The sequence below is a fragment of the Hypanus sabinus genome, unplaced genomic scaffold (genome assembly GCF_030144855.1).
Source record: "Hypanus sabinus isolate sHypSab1 unplaced genomic scaffold, sHypSab1.hap1 scaffold_913, whole genome shotgun sequence".
Lineage (NCBI taxonomy): Eukaryota > Metazoa > Chordata > Chondrichthyes > Myliobatiformes > Dasyatidae > Hypanus > Hypanus sabinus.
Window position 1 is genome coordinate 103,416 of NW_026781766.1, and position 20,391 is coordinate 123,806.

The following is a 20,391-nucleotide window of genomic DNA, read 5'->3' on the forward strand; positions in this document are numbered from 1 at the left end:
GTGCTACGTAGATCGCAGCGACAGATTCGACCACCTGATAGACTTGACCTGTAAGAAACTTCGCCACATGGGTACACGTTTAAACAAAGTGGGGGTGGGGTGAATGTGGTGAACTATGTGCCTGTCTGGACACGCTCCTCCCACAGGCCCCTGTATAAAGGCGATCGAGGTCTGATCCTCTGCCTCATTCTCCAGGATGTAGTATGATGGTCACTCGCTGCTGGTTCCTTCTTCAGTCAATTAAAGCCGATATCTCGCCTTTCGTCTCAGAGTGAGTTATTGATGGTGCATCAACCACCTCACACCAGCTCCTCAGCCACCACTTTACCTGGGGTTTAGAAGGCGCCAGAAGCGTGGTCTATATATCCTAATATCAGTCTTATCCTGTTCCTCTATGTGACCGGACTTTCATTTCCCTCGCGACCCAGAGGAACAATTGTTCTGATGAATTTACCCTCTTATCACTGGAAGTGACTGCCCCCTCGCCCACCAACTGCTGTGTGTGAGGGCGCTCGCACTGGTCACGGGGCCGGGGAGCGACAGACCGAGTTTCTCGGGTATTTCCGGAATGGAAAAGCACTTCCTATAATTTAAAGCATGAGAATCAGCAAATTCCCAGAAAACTTTCAGTGTGTACGTGTTGTGTGAGGGAGGTTTTTTTTTTCCGCTCGAGCGCTGTGCTGCGGATAGGAAATTGCCGGGCCAAGTAAAGTGAAGGCGGAGAACAACACAAAGACTCTTCTAAGAGCCACCCAACACCTCACAGAGGGAGCCGTGTCCACAACCTTTTAATTATTTTTATCGATATATTTGGCTGAGTTACTTTTGAAGCAGATTAATCCATGATACAATTAATGGTACATAACATGAAAAAGTAATCAAGCACCGTTGCTGGGTGCTGTGAAATTGGCGGGCGATTTGAAATTAATCCTGCGCCAATCACACTGTATTCTGATTGCGAAGTCCGACAGCCAGTAAATTCCTAGGAATCTCTCACTATGTACGTGGTGTGTGAGGGTGTTTTCTTTCCCCTCTCTGGAGCTCTGTGTTTCGGATAAACCATTGGAAATTGCCGGGCCTAGTAAAGTGAAGGCGGAGCTGGACGATGAGAGGCCGTTCTCGGCTCTGTCCGTCACTCTGACTCTGTCCCCTCACCTCCCCGCTCTGTCTCTCTGTGTGTTTCTTGGGCAGGAGTAGTGGCAGAGGATTGGAGGATGGGTTATGTTATCCAGTAACTTGGGAAAGGATCGAAGGAAAACCAAACATTGTTCAGATTCTGGAGGGTCTCGGCCTGAAACGTCGGTCACAGATGCTGCCTGGCCTGCTGAGTTCCCCCACTGTGCGTGTATCGCTGCAAGGAAAAGCCTGGGAGCTGAGTCAGGTCTGCTGCTGCAGTTCAATCATTAAAGACTCGGCTGACAATGTCAATGCCCGGCTCAGCAAATATGCAGATCCCTTTAAAGTGTGAAAAAATGTAACTAGCAATACAACAGGACGGTGATCAATGATCTCAGTGATTTGAGGAATGTGAGATAGAAACATGGAAAATAGGTGCAGGAGTAGTCCATTCTGCCCTTCGAGCCTGCAAACAAGAACAAGAGATGTTCCATTGTCATTCACGAACCAGGGCAGAACTGCCGTGGGGAACGGTCGGTCCCTGGAAGTGCTGTAAAACAGAGATATCGGGGTGCAGATATCGAATTCCTTCAAAGTGTAAACACAGGTAGGCAGGACGGTGAAGAAGGTGTTTGCCACACCAGCCTTCATCGGGAGAGTATTGGACACTAGGCCGTGACGTGACATTACAGCTTTCCCAGCCTTGGGGAAACGACTCTTGGAGCATGACGTACATTTATAGTTGCCCTCTGAGCAGAGGGTGACATTAAACTGGAGAGGGTGCAAAAGGGATTTAACATTAGGCTGGATAGGCTGGAAATTCCTCAACAGAGTGTATATGACATTAGACAGGTTGATAAAATAATGGCAGACATTGATATGGTCAGTAGTGAATCTGTTATCTCCAGGGTCATGGAGTTGGAAGCTAGAGATTCCAGGTATAACGTGAGAGAGGGAAGATTTAAATGGGACCATGAGGAGCAGGTTTTGTACACAGAATGCGCTATTTACATGGAACAAACTACCTACAGTGATGATATAGGTGGGCACCATTGCAATATCTCTTGCTCTGTGGAGAGGGAAGTTTCACAGGGACATGGGCCAAATGTAGGTAACTGAGAATGGTTTTGTTTGTCCACTTTGTCAGCATGGATGTGTTGGGCTGAAGGGCCTAATTCTGTGCTGCACAACTCAGTGACAACGTCTGTTGCTCTGGCAGAGCGGGACGGACAGTGTCAGTAGTGAAAAGGTTTGGGGGATGTAGAGAGGAGAGTGAATGGTTGAGGATGGGGCGGATGGAATAGAATGTGGGGAAAAGTGAGATCACCTATTCCCAAGATCAAACTGTAAGAATCATTTCCACACGGGGATGTTCAAAGGGACCTGGGTGTCATTGTAAACAAATCACTTGAGTTAATATGCAGATACAACAAGTAATGAGAGGGGCAAACAGTATTTTGTCCTGTGATCCAGGAGGAGTGGAGAAGAAGGGTACAGATATCTCAGTGGATTCTGTAGGGTCCTGGTGAGAGCACACCTTGAATGTAGTGTCCGTGTTTGGTCACACTTCCTCAGGAAGGATATCTCTGCAATAGAGGGAGTGCAGTGACTGTTCCCCGCACTGACTGGGCTGGTTCCAGGGATGGAGGGTTGGTTATGTGAGAGGACAGTGAGTGGGCTGGGTCTGTATTCCTTGCAGTTAATGAGAAACCGAGGAAATCTGTTAGATTCGTTCAGGATGTGACAGACAGTAGGCAAGGAGGATCTTTCCCCTGAATGAGAGTTCCATAATTGAGGAAAATACCCTCAGAATGAGGTGTAAATCGCAAACACGAGAGAATCTGCTGATGCTGGAAATCCAAAGCAACACAAGATGCTGGTGGAACTCATGAGGACAGGCAGCCTGTATGCCAAAGAGTAAACAGTTAACACTTCGGGCCAAGACCCTTCCATCAGATCACAGTGTGAAGGTTCTCAGCCCAAAGCATCATTACTCTTTTACATCAGAATGCGGTGACATGCATTCAGGATGGAAATGGAATTATATCTCTTTAATCAGAAAATGAAGAAATTCTGTATTCGCTGTATAAGTAATCTGGAGCCTCAGGTGCTGGGTTGTGTCAAAGCTGAGATCACCAGTCTCTGGGAGAGTTTTCGTCACTCAGTCCATAAGGCCATTAGATATAGGAGCAGAATTCAGCCATTTCGCCCATCGAGCCTGCTCTGCCATTTCATCATCACTGATCAATTTATCCTCTTACCTCTTATCTGCCCTTGTATCCCTTTATGCCCTGACCACTAAAGAATCTATGAATCTCTGACTATACCCAGTGATTTGGCCTCTCCTGCTGCCTGTGGCAAAAAATTCCACCGATTCACCACTCTCTGGCTGAAGGAATTCCTCCTCCTCTCCATTCTGGAAGGATATTCTATTTTGAAGCTGTGTGGTCTGGCTTTAGACACTCCCACCACAGGAAAAATCCTCTCCACATCCACTCATTCAAGCCCTTCCACTATTTGATAGGTTTCAATTCGGTAACCCTTCTTTCTTCAACGTCACGGGGAAGAGAGGCCCAGAGCTATGAAACGCTTTTCATATGACAAGCCATTTAATCCTGGTAAAATTCTCCATTTGTGACGTCATGTCAGCAGAAAATGTTCTGGATTTCAGAGATTTTTGTATTTTGGAGTTATGGACAAATCTGCAAACCTCAATCATTAAGCCATGCTATCCCAGGCACACAGATGCAAAATAAAGACAGATGTAAATTTAAAGCAGGAAAGTTGAACCTTACGAGGAGGTGAAGCCTGATATCAAGGCCTCAGAACATTGTACTCTCAAATGGTCAAAATACAGCCAAGTAACAAGTTCGAAAATACCCACAACCTGCAGTATTACAGTGCCTCTGATTATCCTGGTCCATGGGATAAACACAAGCTGGGTCTGATCAACCCTGGCTCGGTCACCTGGGCAAGAGAGTCTCATGATTAACGACCCGAAACCCCCAATGACCCCAGGTTGCAGTACTGATGATGTGTCCCTTTGCACACCCGGTTCTTTAAGCCAAGTGGGAGTCAGGCCACGTTAATGAAAGGCATCGGCTAGATTAAAGTGGCTCCACTACACTACCCTATCCACCATAGTCCCACATATCTCACCATACTAAACTCCACAGCTTTATCTCTTCCAGCCTGACATATACATCCACCAGCCCTACCCTCAAACCCAATCCTAAGAAGGGGCACCCACCGCTTCTAACCCTGGCCACACACCCACAAAGCCGAGTGTACGGAGGAGTGAGATCCAACAAAGGCAAGTGTTGGACCTGGTGGATGAAGGCATGGGCCGGATCAATGTGGCAGCGTTGCGTGACACTGAATCGAGAGTGACGAGATGAAGAAGCACAAGAGGGGTGATTCTCCGACTGCCCGCATAATCTCTTTGTTATTTTGATTTTGTTCTGATAGTCCTCTGACTATTTGAATACGTTGGTATAATTCATATTTAATTCCAGTGTTTCTTGTCAATGTTGTGTCTGATGAAATGTGTCTGTGATGCTGCTACAAATCCGTTGTTCCTTTCACCTGTGTGCATAAATAAACTCGATTTGAACTTTACTTTGAAATGTCCAAATCTCTCCTTCGCCCTCCTGCTGCCCTGTGTCATGAACTGAACGTCTTCGTGTTTAATTTTACAATATTTCATCTAATTTTATTTTCATACTGCTTTTGAAATTTGCGTTTCCCTTTTCAATTGCAGCCCGCACCCCCGCCTGTCTCTGCCTTCTGTCCTTCCTCCTGTATTAAACGCAGCGCGAACCGTCACACATTGGTGCCGCTTCCCATCCCCCAGCGTTCCTCTTGGTGATTCATTTCTCCAAGCAGCCAATCGGAATGCTCAGCGTCGCCATTCTAATTAACATACCATTTTGTGCGCTGCCCATTTAGTCCGAGCTCCGAACAGTTTCTGATTATTATTGTGTTTGAAACCGACGGGGAAGTGCCTGATCCACCGAAACCCGCTCCCAAGAAGGGCGCCAAGAAAGCTCTGTCCAAACCGGCGAGCAAGTCTGGCAAGAAGCGCAAGAGGTCGAGGAAGGAGAGTTACAAAGTGCTGAAGCAGGTTCACCCCGACACCGGCATCTCCTCCAAGGCCATGAGCACCATGAATTCATTCGTGAACGATATCTTCGAGCGCATCGCGGGTGAGGCTTACCGCCTGGCCGACTACAACAAGCGGTCCACCATCAGCTCCCGGGAGATCCAGACCACCGTGCGCCTGCTGCTGCCCGGGGACCTGGCCAAGCACGCCGTGTCCGAAGGATCAATGGCGGTGACCAAGTACACCAGCTCCAAGTAAAGACAACTTTACTGACAAAACAAACGGGAAATTCAAAGGATCATTTAAGAGCCACTCACGCTTTCATTAAAAGAGTTACAAAATATTGAGCCATGGACTTGAGGTAAGTTTGAAAATTGCTTTTTGATGCGCTCATTCAGAATCTTATCTCCGTTACTCAGAAATTGCTGTCCACTATTCAGCAGAATCCAGATTTCTCTGTTACATTCCTGCGTACTGCACAGGCACGGAATCGTGACGCACCCCTTCCCTGTCATTTCCTCTCGGTCATCAGGTTTCTCTGAAGAAGACACTAATTGTTGCTTCTGGTTTAATTACCGTGGAGAATGCGGTTCTTTGAGTTTTGTCCCATTTTGGTTACTTCTCTTAACCCCATTCCAACACGAGAGCTGAACACTCACGGTTTGTTCAGACTGTATTTGTTAAAGCCCCGCTTTCTGAAGGGCCATCCGTTGGTAAAATGACTTGAGTTTACACAATGACCGTCCGCGAACATTAATCAATTGAAAGAAATCGGTGAACTAAATCTCCAGACACCGTGGCAATATTAACTACACTTAGTTTAAATCTGTTTCACCAATCATAAACGTCCTGCTACATTTCTCCAGACTGTATATGAAGGGAGAACACGCATATTTCCGGAAGCCAGAATTTTTCACGGTCAAGACTCCAAGTTTATTTCTGATTTATCAAATCTATCTTACGTTGTATGTATTCAGGAAACCTGGTTTCCCACATTTAAATTCTTCCTTCCAGGATTATATTGCAATTAGGCGTGATAGATTATTTGGTAGAGAAGGTGCTATTGCACATTTTATACAGAAAGGGAGAAGGCATACAGTTGTGGATGTGAATGAAATGTATGAGACACTTGTAGAAGTATTTGATTCAACAGGGAGCGACATTAAAGAGGTATATTATTATAACCATGGTGGAAAGCTTTCGATTGATGTGTTAGAGTATATGTAGCTCCAGCTCACTAAGGGTTGTATGGTTGGGGATTTTAATGCATAGACTTCACTGTGGGCTTGTTCTCAGAATGATGGTGCTGGTTTGAAATGCAGAAGAGTTTTAGATATTTCACTGTGTCTAACTGGTGGGAGAGTTATGAGATTTAATGTTCATAATAGTTCTGAAATTGCTGTAAATTTAACTTTGGTTTCAAACATTCATGCTGCAGTGAGTGAGTGGTATGTCATGGGAGATGAAACATTGGGGAGTGATCATTTTCCTCTATTTATAAGCCTCGGTTTAGACGAAGATGCCACTTTGAGGAGGTGGAATTTCGGTAAAGCAAATTGGAGAAGTTTTAATGTTTTATGTGATGAATGGAACATCTGTGTGGATGGAATGGTGAGCATGATGTCGATTTCTGCAAAGAAAGGTTGTCACGTTATTTCTCAAATTTGCTGGAAGAGACTCATATTAAAAAGTGCATTCATAGGAGAAAAGCTGGACCATGGTGGACGGAGGAGTGTGCAGAGGCAATTATTCAGAAAAATGTGGCATTTTGGAAAGTTAAGAAGTATCACTGACCGCGTGATCTTATTAAGTGTAACAGGTCACAGGCCGTGGTGAGGAAAGTAATGAAGGTTGTGAAAAATATTTACTCGAAGTCATATTGTGCTAGAATTCGAAGGACTATTAAACTTGGAGGTGTTAGGGGAATGATTAAGACAATGGGGGTGAAGGATTCATAGGGTTCCCAGTATTGATTAAAGAAGGTTATACAATTGTGACTGAAACAGAGAGGGTTTAGTTACTGGCTTGGTCATTTGCTGTAACTCATAATCAAAATAATGAAGAGACTAAATAATGTAGGGATAAGCTGTTAAGTGAATACCCAGACGTGTTGGAAACCTGCTGTAGCAATGACAGTGATGTAGAGTTTTATTTGTGTGAATTTAGGAAAATGATTATTAATACAGGGCTGACGGCTACAGGAAAGGATGATATATGTTATTGCATGTTTAAACGTATGGCCACAGCTCTCTTGAGATAATATTACATTTTTGAATCCTAATTGGCATTCAGGCCATCTTCCCTCCTCATGGAAAATTGCAATTGTAGTGTCTATTCAGGATCCTGGTAAACCACTCTTGGATCCTCCTAGTTATAGATAAATATTCCTGATGTCCCATTTGTGTAAACATATGGGATATATGGTATTAGAGTGGTTGAATTATATTTTGGAAAAGGGAGGGGACATGTTGTTGTTAATATACTGGATTAGTTTGAGGGGACAACTGCTGGTTCAACAGCACATGTCCCAAAAGCAGTCAATGTTTTTATGCAGAAATCTCAGCATCTACTTCAACACAGCAAGCTTCCAGAAACAATATAGTCAGTGGAAATGTCAATCCATCGCCTCCTATATTGTCGCGATGAGGCCACACTCAGGTGGGAGGAACAACACCTTGTATTCTTGCTGGTCAGCCTCCAATCTGATGGCATGAACATCGATTTCTTGATCTTCCGGTCATGCCTCACCTCCCTCATCATTCCCCATCCACTTTTCCCTCTTGTTGCCTGCCCATCACCTCCCTCGGGTGTTTCTCCCCCCCCTTTTCTTTCTTCCACGCCCTTCTGTTCTCTCCTATCAGACTTGCCCTTCTCCAGCCCTGTAGCTCTTTCACCAATCAACTTCCCAGCTCCTTACTTCGTCTCTCCCTCTCCCAGTTCCAGTTATCACTTTGTGTTTCTCTCCCCCTCTGCCACCTTTAAATTTACTCCTCATTGTTTGTTCCCCAGTCCTACTGAAGAATCTTGGCCCAAAATGTAAACTGTACTTTATCCACAGATGCTGCCTGGCCTGCAGAGTTTCTCTAGCATTTTGTGTGTTCTTGGATTTCAATAACTGCAGATTTTCTCCTCTTTATTACTCAATATCAACAGGCATTCTGTATGACAACTGTCGAAGTCCCACTGCAGATATGAAACTCGAGGTTCGGCAGATGCTGAGAATAAACTGCAAAGTAACACATAAAGTACTGCAGGAGCTCAGCAAGTCGGGCAGCATCTCAGCAGAGAAATAAACAGTCTAGGTAGGATGAAGTGTTTGGGCCCATAATATTCACGGTTTATTCCTCTGCATAGATGCTGCTGGGGCTACTGAGACCCGCCAGCATTTTGCAAACATAAACCTCTTTTTTTTCAGTCAATCAGTTTCCGGATGTTGCTGAACTTTCATTTGTAGCCTCATCCTCCTGCTCTGGTTCCCTCTTTCTACTCCCCATCAACTCGAGCCTCCATCACATCTAGAGCCTCCTTTTTGCTGACCCCACTTGTTTCTGCTCCATCGAATATTTACCCACCATTCTGCTCATACCTTAGAGGAGAGCATTGTATTGCAACAGTCTGGCTGTGTGAGGCACGGCCCTTCAAAATCAGTGAAAATCACCCAAAACAGTCAATGGAGAAGGGCAGAGCCTATATTACCAGCAATATCGAGGAGCAGATAGGGAAACAGATTCCGGAAAGGTGTAAGAGTAACAGAGTTGTCATGATGGGAAATTTTAATTTGCCAAATATAGATTAGCATCTCTCTAGAGCAAGGGTTTTTATGAGGTGGAGTTTGTTAGGTGTGTTCTGGAAGGCTTCTTGACACAATACGTAGTTAAGCCTACAAGAGGAGAGGCTGCACTTGATTTGGTATTGGGAAATGAACTTGGTCAGGTGTCAGATCTCTCAGTAGGAGAGCATTTTGGAGATAGTGAATATAATCCTATCTCCTTTACAATATCATTGGAGAGATATTCGGAGCAGACAAGTTAGAAAAGAATTTAATTGGAATAAGGGGAATTATGAGGCTATCAGGCAGGAATTTGGAAACAAATGCTCTCAAGGAAAAGTACGGTAGTGTGGCAAATGTTCAGGGAATACTTGAGTGAAGTTCTGCAATAGTTACGTTCCCATGAGACACGGAAGTGATGGTAGTGTGCAGAAACTCTGGTGTACAAAGGCTGGTCAAGATGAAAAGAAAACATTACTTCTTACTTCTTACTTCTCCTGACAGTAAGTGTGTTCACTTTGATTTGTAAATATGTGGATTTCATCTTCAGGCACAGTGAGGATATAAAATCCCCATTTGAATACACTCAGATATGAACTGATTGTTCATAGTCAGAGTGCATTGATTACTCTTCACAAACATGTCTATCCAAATAGAAACTATTTGCGCCATTGCAAAATACTCCATTTGAGGTTCCTCCCCTCCCTGAATCACAATATATAGGGGACAACCACCTAAATCTGATACAGCAGCTCAAAGAAAGCAACTTCCATTTCTTTGTTACAGGTACATCTGATTTTTCTGAGTCTTTCTGAAATAATTATTGTCAAGCATTAAATGGAGATGGCTTCATTGGTAAATTGGAAGATGAAGAAACAATTGATGGAGCTGTGGATAGAGTGGAGGACTGGCAATAAATACAGCAAAATGTAGATCAATTGCAGATATAGGCTGGGAAATGGCAAATGGAATTTGACCCAGATAAATGTGACGAATTGCACCTCAGTAAGGCAAACGCAAGACAGAACACTGTTATGGGCAAGGTCCTTTGGTGTTGCTGAGCAGAGAGATCATGGCATCCTAGTTCATTGCTAGTTGTAAGTAGCTACACAAGTTGGTATGTTGTTTAGAAATAGGCTTACAACATGCTTGCATTTATTATTCGAAGCATTTAGCTCAATAGTCATGTTCCTACTTTGTATGACTCTCGTTGGGCCACATCTGGATGACTGCATACAGTACTGGTCGCCCCACACTTGGAAGGATGTGGAGGCTTTGGAGAGGGTGAAGAATATGTTTACCAGGATGCTGCTTCATTTAGAGGGTGTGTGCTATCACAGGAGGCGTAATAAAATGTTGTTTCCACTGGAGCTCCAAAGGCTGAGGGGTGATCTGATAGAGGAATTGCAGGAAGATGGAGGGTATGGACATGGTATAGGCAGGAAGGATTAGTATTTGGGTGTTTTTGATTTGCTTTATAGCTAGTTCATCACAACATTGTGGCCCTAATGGCCTGCTGTTGTGCTGTACTCTTCATTGTTCTATGTTCTCCTTAGTTCTCAAAGCATTTTCATAGCAAACTGACCCATTTGACAGTTACCTTGTAGCTGTTGTTTAAATCCTTTGCGATTTACAATTTGCTATTTCTAAACTCAAGGTAAAGATTCCATTTAGTATTTTAAATCTCTCACAATATCATTAGACATTTTGGATCATAAACCACACAAGCAGCAATGACGTTAAATTAGTTTCGTCTTTCCATGTTCATGAGATGTTCTTCTGCACACCATTGATTTAACATGTGGTAATTTAATAGCACCTTTCTGTCAGCTTAAACAGTCTGACATATCACAGAAACAAACGCTTTCACTGATAGAACTGCCAATGATCAAATGACTTATCTTTAAACGCTTTAAACTCTTGTACATGAAAGTCGCTGAAGGCTCTGATATTCTCAATCCACCATGCCTGGTACAAATGATCAATCCATGGTCAAAGTCACTAAGATCTCATTTCTCTCCTATGGTGATGTTTGATCTCAACAACAAATGAATCTCTTGACCATTCTTGCATGCTTTTATGCATTAAGTTTCATCGACAACATTGGATGATGTGATATCAGCACTAACAAGTGTAATGGGATGTACGGGTGTTCCTAATAAAGTGGCCACTGAATGTACTATGCTCTGCTTGGGCTGTCCTGAACCATTTCTCTGTCATTGAGGTATTTTAGAAGTAGAGTTTCTGATAAATTGGAAACACAGCAACCAACCTCACACATGCAGCAATGTTATGCCCTTATAGAAAGGAAAATGACTCAAAACCAGGGAGAACTTGCCCATCTTTTCCAAGGTATATGGAAATCACTCAAGAGGCTTTAACATATCTGCCTGGATTCATTCAGGATGGCATTGAAATAGCATCCTAGAATTTGAACTGATCACTCGATTGGACCTCAAACTCACGCTATAGCCTCAAGGAAATAATCACACCACCTTGTCACTCTTGACACTGATACGAACTCAGCATAGAAACAACTTTAGGGAAATGGAAAACAATCAGCTCAGCAAAGGCAGCAGTACAGGAACTTGCAGCTCATACTGAATGGAATCTAAATTCATACTCTCTGTGATTAAAGAAGAGAATAGTAAATTTAATATTATTCTATCTACAATTGAAAGGTGTCCTGAAGTTGTCTTCAAGGCTACCAGAGTCTGTACTTCTGCAGATAATCTATTACCTTCAGTGACAGTGTCTGATTGTACAAGACAATATGTGGGAACCGAATTCAGCACAGATATACTATAGCCCATTGTTGAACACACACAACTTAAACTAGAAAAATACAGTATTGCCTTTAAAACTGATCTGATTTACTGTCCCAGCTATCCAAAGATAAGTCATTCTTGTCATATAGTAGTATGTCTGTATTCATTTTACCTGTATTCTCAGTTTTCTGAAATATCCTCCCTCTCAATTTGTAGTTTCCAAAAGTCATAGGAGCAGAATTAGGCCATTTAGAACCAACGGGTCTGCCCATCATTCCATTTTGGATGATTTATTATCCCTCTCAACCCCATTTGCTTCCCCTAATGCGGAACCTATCACAAACATATTAATGAATAATGTATCAACCTCCGCTTTACCCATCCCCAATTACATAGCTTCACAGCTGTCTGTGGCAAGCAATTCCACAGATTCACCACCTTCTGGCTCGAGAAATTCCTCCTCATTCCTGTTGTAAAGAGACATACTTCTACTCCAAGGCTGTACCGTCTGGTCCCAAACTCCCCCACCACAAAATACATCCTCTCTACTTCGACTCTATTTAGGTCTTCCAATATCCATAAGCTTTCAATGTCCTTCTTTTCTCTTTACCAGAGCTATCAAAAGTGAGATTTCTTCCTCCAGATAATTGCCTTCCAAAAAACTCTTGTCGTCCTGGTGTTTCTCCTGCTGATTGTTAACACTGAGTTTTCCAAAGCCCGAGGGGTCAGACGACTTGATATCAGATTAAACAGTAATGCAGAGGGAATTTCTTCACAGGTAGGATTGTCTTAGCTCCACTTCTTTAACCAAACGAAACAACATTCCTCTGCAACTTGCTCCAACCACAGATCATTGATCGCACAAAGCACATAAAACTAAATATTGTCAAAAATAAGTGCATAAAATATAACTCACAATGCATGCAGTGTGCAGCACATTAAAAAAACAACTAACAGTAGAGAGCTCACTGACCTGTGAAGTGAGGTCGGTTGTGGCAGGGCATTCATTGGTTTTGTAACCTAATGAAAGAAGCTATTACCCAGTCTAGCAGTCGTAGTCCTCAAGCTGCAATGCCTCCTTCTCGATGAGTATAGGTCAAAGAGATTGGGAGATATGTGCCAGGGATCCTCAATGATGCTTTGGGCTTTGACTAAATCAAATGTGTCAGATCATTAATATTCCAAACAACATTTTATTTAATGTCAAACATCTATTTTTTGATATAATGAACATACTGAAATGCAATATAAAACATTAATTTTTCCAAGTCAAATTGAGTTTATTCTTATTATCATAAGTTCAGTGAGGTACGGGTTCAGTACCAAGGAAAATTTGCATGCAGCAACTTCACAAAGATGAAGGGACAGACAGCAGACAGAATATAGATTATGCATTAGGTCTACCTTAAGTCATGCCATATGCAATAAAGTCGATTTGCCATCATGAGTATATATTTTCAGAAGTTAATTGGCTGGAATAGTAATGAATGGGAGATTGGTTTGACTAGACAAAATAGATGAATGTCACTTGAGGCAGGCATCCCCAAGAGTGCTGAAAACATTGTCAATTACAATTTCCCACGAGACGTTACTCACGGACAGTTATACAAAATCGTGTAGGTCTTGTAATGGAAATGTTCCCATGATAGTTCAGGGTTTATTCATCGAGAAGATACTTTGATTGATGCACCAGTTGGGTGGGAGGTGGACGGGGTAATATTTTGGTAATATTTTCTGAGGAGCTGACTGGTCAAACTAAATAGTGAGAACTGGTGCCGAATACTTTCCTGTGTTCAATGGTGGGTGAGGTTCACCAATGACGGACTGGGCCATATTTAGTACTTATTACAGGCTTTTCCGTACAATGGCATTGATGCTTCCATATCAGGCCAAGATGAAACTAGTCAATAAACTCTCTAACAGACATCTGTAGAAATTTGTCAACGTTTCAGATAATAATTCAAATTTTGTCAAGCTTCCAAGAAAGCATAGCGTTTTTGGTGACATTCCAAATCTCCTCAAATTCCTATTGAAATATAGCCGCCGTCACACCTTCTTTACAGCTGTATCAATATTTTGGGTCCAGGTTAGCTCCTCGGACATACTGGCACCCAGGATCTTGAAATAGCACCCTCACTGCATTTCTGATCCCTCCATGAGGATTAGTGTGTGTCATTCACTCAACTATTATGTGTCATCTGTCCTCATACCCGAACTCCGGAAAACACGTTGAGGTATTCTTCCATGGGCAACAAAGTCAATGGTCTGAGATAACTGAGCAGCAAGTTGACTTCACAATTCTTTGTTAATTGTCAATTCAAATATGAGCGAAAGTCTGAGAATCAGATTCCCACGACACAATAGGTGACTTTGTGGTTTGTTAGAAGTAAAGGTCTGTTAAGATCTATTAAGAACAGTGCATTCCAGTGATCCACTACTCTCTGAATAAATAAAACCCTACCCATCACATGCCCTTTGAACACACGCCTTCTCACTTTAAATGCCTGCCCTTTGGTATTTGACATTTCAACCCCGGGAATCAGGTACTCCCTGTCTACTCTATCTATGCCTCTTTTAAACTTATAAACCTTCATCGGAATTCCCCTCAGGCTATGGTGCTCCAGAGGAAACAACTCACCGTCCTTTCCAATTGTATCCAGTCTCAATTCTAAGCCAGACTGACGCTGTGGAAATACAGCTCCAGAAATATGATTTTTATTTCTGCAAGGAGCATGTGTGTGTGTGTGGCAAATATCCGTCGACATTTCCTGGTACATGCTTCAGAGCATCGACTGATGATAAGAGGATGCTCACCATGACACTGGAGTAAACTCCAGATGTCTCCTTCTCCTGTGTAGTAAAGGACTTCAATTTGCTGCATCCTACTACAGGTTCTGAGTTATCATAATTCGAAAATGAGCAATGCTAAAAGTTCAGGTGCAACTGTTCTATTTAAATTTTCTGCCCATTACACTACTGGTGTTTTGGCAGCAATAAAGGTCTTCCTTCTTTGGCTGTGTTCAGGGCTTCCTTCATCATGTCAGTGTTACGCCTGTGACAATAGACAATAGGTGCAGAAGTAGACCATTCAGCCCTTCGAGCCTGCACCGCCATTTTGAGATCATGCCTGATCATTTACTATCAATACCCTGTTCCTGCCTTGTCCCCTAATCCCTTGATTCCCCTATCCATAAGATACCTATTTAGCTCCTTGAAAGCCTCCACTACCTTCCGAGGCAGTGCATTCCAGACCCCCACAACTCTCTTGGAGAAGAATTTTTTCCATAACTCTGACCTAAATGACCTTTTTTAATGATCCTCTTTTTAAAACGTTTTTTATTGCGTTTTCAAATAATTACAGATAGAAAAACAAATATACCCTTAGCCCTTCCCCTCTAACAACCCTACAGAAAAAAAGAAAATGAAAAAAAAGAAAGAAAGCGAGAGTGCCTGTATATCTGAAGATCCCCACATGCTCCACGGAGTTCGTAATAACTTTATTATATATACTTATTTCTTTCCCCAAATAACCAATTATTTTATCTTCGGAGCAGTCATTTGAGATCTTAAGCTGTGTTGCCTTTAAGGCATTTGTTTAGTTTATTATACTTTTGCTTTAGTAATTTGTTTGTTATCATTTTCTAGTTAAAGTTAAGGTTGTTTAAAGTAAATTCGTTTTCTGTGATATATAGCGGCATGCGATGACGTCACTCCCGGTTTCGCCGTGTGTTGTGGGAGAATACCGTTTTGGAGAAACAGGAAGGAGGGGGCTTATGTGTACAGTATCAGCGCGAGAAAAGTTTTCTTTCTACGCACGAGAAACATTAGTGAATCAACGCCCTAAGTTCATGAGATAATCGATATGTTGAATTAAAAATGTTAACGCTGATTCTGTTAAAAGTAATGATGATTGATAAAGTTTATGTTTTTTGTTATTTAAAGAGTTGCGGATAGTTTGTGTTGAAGTGTATTTAAAGCCAGTCGATGGCGTGGGTAGATTCTGACTGTATGTTGCACTTTAATGTAAGATTGTTGTTGTAGTTTTACTTTTGCAAGTGTTTATGATGTAAATGTGATGTCAAGAAGGAAACAAATACAGTATATTTTTTGTGTTGTTTTATCAACAGTTTTCACCATACCTTAATGTGGAAGAGTGAACAGTAAATGGTTAATCTTACTGGGACCGCCTCATTGATTGGTTTATGCTTGGTGTTTAGTTCAGAGTTATCTTACAGCTGTGCGAGAACACTACATAAGCATTTACGAGAATGACACCATCTGATTTCAAATCCCAGAAAATCCTGCAGTCTCGTTCCTGCAGTTCTTCCATTGGAGTGAAAATCATATAGTTATTGGAGATGATGTATGTTGCCGTATGTCGATTACAATAATGACATTTCTGCTGTTCATTTTTTTTCAGACAGCTGCACCATAGACCCTGAAAGTGACATCAGGAATATCTTCTCCGCAAGTTACAGTGAGCATCTGGGATAAATCTGATCAACAGCACAAGGTCAGAAACTTAGTGTCACTATCAAAAGTTCCAGCTAATAGTTCAACACTGTATAATGTGTGTTAAAGAAATGTGAAATAGTGCAACACTTGTAATAATAATTAACAATCAATGAAACATACAAACAATGTGTTCTTCAGTAGCATTTATTGTAAGACTGGAAGTGGTTACTACTGATATTGGCAACATTTATTCACCATACCTAATATCTGTGCTCTTGAGATTGTCCCCATTAAACACAAAATTATTATAAATAATTAATTTTAGACATACTTATTTAAGACCATATGACATAAGAGCAGAATGAGATAATCTGGCCCATTGAATCAGCTCTGCCATTCAATCACTGATGATCCTTTGTTTTGTCTCCTCCTCAACCCCATGAGAAAGTAAGGATACATGGGATCCAAGGAGACATTGCTTTGTGGATCCTGAACTGACTTACCCCAAGAAGGCAAAATGTGCTTGGAGGCGGGTCATATTCTGCATGGAGGCCAGAGTCCAGTGTTGTGCCTCAGGGATCTATTCTGAGACTCCAACTCTTCGTGATTTTTATAAATGACTGAGACGAGGTAATTTAATGAGATGAGGCATTAATAAGATGCAAAACTGGGCTGAGAAATGGTAGATGAAGTTCAACCCAGAGAAGTGTGGCCTGGTTCATTTTGGTAGGTCAAATATGATGGCAGAATGTAGACTTAATGCCTAGACTCTTGGCAGTGAGGAGGATCAGAGGGATCTTGGGGTCCCAGGCCCAAATTTTCTTTAAATAACTATTTATGGTTCTTAGTAATTGTTCCATCCAAATAAGTAAGTTTATTTCTTACAATTTTAAAAGGAAGGTTAGTATTAATTGATACTAAATGATTCAATAGAAAAAGTTCACTCTTATCCTGAATACTGACTAAAACAGGAGACAAAAGAATGTACGATAGCTAATAAAGTCTCAACATTAGGAATATAAAGCAAAAGGTCATCGGCATAATGTAAAATTTCTAAGGTAAGGACATGTTCGGCACAGCTTTGTAGGCTGGAGGGCCTGTATTGTGCAGTAGTTCCGTGTTTTATATGTTTCTATCATATCTGTTTCCTCAACATTTCATGTCCCTCCACCAATATTCCTAATATCTGCAAACCTGGCAGGAAAGCCATCTATTCCTTCATCTAAGTCATTATATACAGCATAAAAATAAGTGGCCCCATAGGAACCCTGCGGATCACCACTAGCCACTGGCAGCCAACCAGAACAGGATCCATTTATTCCCATTCGCTGCCTCCTACCAATCAGCCAATGTACTACCCATGTTAGTAACAATCTTGTAATACCATGGGCTCTTAATTAAATGCGCAGCCTTCTGTGTGGCACTTGTGTCAAAGGACTTCTTAACGCCCAGATATACAAAATACACTGCATCCCCTTTATCTATCCTACTGGCATTCTCATCAAATTATTGCAAAAGGTACATATTTTAGCCAGATGGTGGTGGAATTATGGAATTTGTTGCCACATACAGTGTGGAGGCCCAATCATTGAAGGTGCTTAAGGAGGAGATTGATAGGTATCTAATTAGTCAGTGTATCAAGGGATATGGGGTAAAAGTCGGAAATTGGATCTAGATGGGAGAATAGTTCAGCTCATGGTGGAGTGGCAGAGCAGACTCAATGGGTCGAATGGCCTCCTTCTGCACCTTTACCTTGCTTGAAATGTAATATGAATTATTAATAGAGTAAACGAATAGACTATAACAGAGACAGTACTTAGCTCATGACGAATTAATGTTGTCACAAATAAAGTGACTATGAATCACTGATTATTTCTACTTGGCATAATTTATAATTATTTAATTATTTCTGGTTAAATATTGCTATATTTCTACACAATTCCTGCTTAGTATGAATGTAACGAGACCCAATTTCCTTCGGGATCAATAAAGTATGTCGTTCAGTCTGTCTGTCTGACTGAAGTTTCTGGCAGACTGAATTCCTTCCGATGGATCATTGCTGGGAGTGCTCGTTCCATTTGGGCAGTTCGCCAACTACAACACAAGTTCAGAAATATTCATTTGTTACTGAAAGCATAGTACCTTAAAACCTGGAATACAACAAATGATTAATATTGAATAGGATAAAAAAAACCTGACACATAAAGGTTTGGAACAAGAGGAAGTGGATTATGATGAATGTTAAATTGTGCCAATGCTTGAAATAAGGGATGGCAATAAATAAAGGGCTGCAAGAAGACCACAGACATGTCATCAGGTTTGAAGGACCATGTGCCTCAATGACCCTGAGTTCTAAGTTGTCTGGAGTCAGGGCCTTCTGCTTTAGCTCTTGGTAGTATCAGCCATACCTAACAGGTCAATAAGTAGAGGCCAGGCGAAGAGATGTCCATGGGTCCTGCCCGTTCAGGGTTTCAGTTCAGCAATAAAAATTCAGACTGGTAAATCAAAACTGGTCTGGAAAAGCAATAAAGAATAATTCTACATCTGAGTGTAACTGTATTCCTGAGTCTCCACATGAAATGCATACTAGACAGTAGAGAAAACTAAGTGGAAGTACTGACATGATGAAGGAAGCCCTGGACACAACCAGAGAGGAAGACCTTTATTGCTGCCAAAAACACCGGTAGTGTAATGGGCAGAAAATATAAATAGAACAGTTGCATTTGACTTTCAGCATTGTTCATTTTCGAATTATGATAACTCAGAACTTGTAGTAGGATGCAGAAAATTTAATTCCTTTACAGCACAGAAGAAAGAGACATCTGGAGTTTACTCCAATGTCGTGGTGAACATCCTCTTATCATCAGTCGTGTGCTCTGAATCATGCACCAGGAAATGCTGCTTGATATTTGGCACACACCCATACTCCTTGCAGAAATAAAAATATTATTTCTGGAGCTGTATTTCCTCAGTGTCAGCTTGGCTTACAATTGAGACTAGATACAACTATTGTATTATACAATATTAATTAAAGTTCATAATGTGCTCCTTTGTTGCCTTTACATAGATCTAGTTTTATCAAGAGAACAGAAACATTCCCCGATATGTGACACAGCAGACTCTGCTTAGCTAATATTATAGACTGATTACTTTTGTTGAAAGTTATCAATATACGTTATCAAATGACAATTTTAATTAAATTACAAAGCACGTCAAATCACTTCAACAGGACTGACGATTTGGTATTCACTTAATGAGTGACATGTCAACAGAAACATTGAGAAAGTTTGTAGTATGATACCAAAGCAAAACGGATTATTGTGTAATGTGGGCATTGATTGCAAATTGATTGGAACTCATTGTCCTGTAACTCTGTTTGAGGCATCATGGTCGTGGAATTATGGAATTCGTTGCCACATGCAGTGTGGAGGCCCAATAATTGAGGGTGTTTAAGGAGGAGATTGATGGGAATCTAATTAGTCAGGGTATCAAGGAATATGGGGAAAAAGTCGGAAATTGGAGATGGGAAAATACTTAAGCTCATGGTGAAGTGGCGGAGCGGACTCAAGGGGCCGAATGGCCTACTTCTGCTCCTTTACCTTGTCTTGTCTTGACATCTGAATTATTAATATAGTAAATGAATAGACTAAACTCAGAAACAGTGCTTAGCTGATAACGAATTAATGTTGTCACAATAAAATGACTATGAATCACTGATTACTTCCACTTGGCATAATTTATTATTATTTAATTATTTATGTTTTTTATATTTCTATATTTCTACGTGGGCTTTTCCGCCGGCTTTCTCTATTGCGCTGTTACAGGAGTTCTAGCCTTTCTTCTGGTGCGTCTCAAGGAGCTGTTCCCCAGACCCTCTTTTATCCCCACTCATAGGGTCTCAGATGTCACTCAGGGTGGAATGATGCCATCCCCTAACCTGCCCACGTTGCCTGAGGGCTTCCATGAAGCAGAGTACTCAATACACAATTCCGCCTCCAAGAAACAATGACCTTTTCCGTGGCTTTGTATCGCTGGGGGCCAGGACATTCCAAACTTCTCTCACTCATTTCCTGGGTCTCCTACACTGCCTTAATAGCGATCTTGCATTTCTCAAAAAGGAAGAGGGAGAAAACAGAGAACTATCGACCTGTCAGCCTGACATCGGTGGTGGGAAAGATGCT

The 20,391-nt window shown here is 41.7% G+C and overlaps 1 long non-coding RNA gene across 2 annotated transcripts in view; it reads left to right on the top strand.

The window, feature by feature from the left end:
- Positions 1–5,111: 5,111 nt before the first annotated feature.
- The window catches only part of LOC132390467 (uncharacterized), a 48,579-nt gene continuing 33,299 nt past the window's right edge, over positions 5,112–20,391 (top strand). The window contains exons 1-2 of one of the 2 annotated variants that reach the window (XR_009510912.1): positions 5,112–5,579; positions 16,176–16,268. This is a non-coding gene — a long non-coding RNA (uncharacterized LOC132390467). Of the gene's footprint in view, positions 5,580–12,437; positions 12,534–16,175; positions 16,269–20,391 lie in introns of those variants that run through there. The other variant, XR_009510913.1, reaches the window with a different exon arrangement.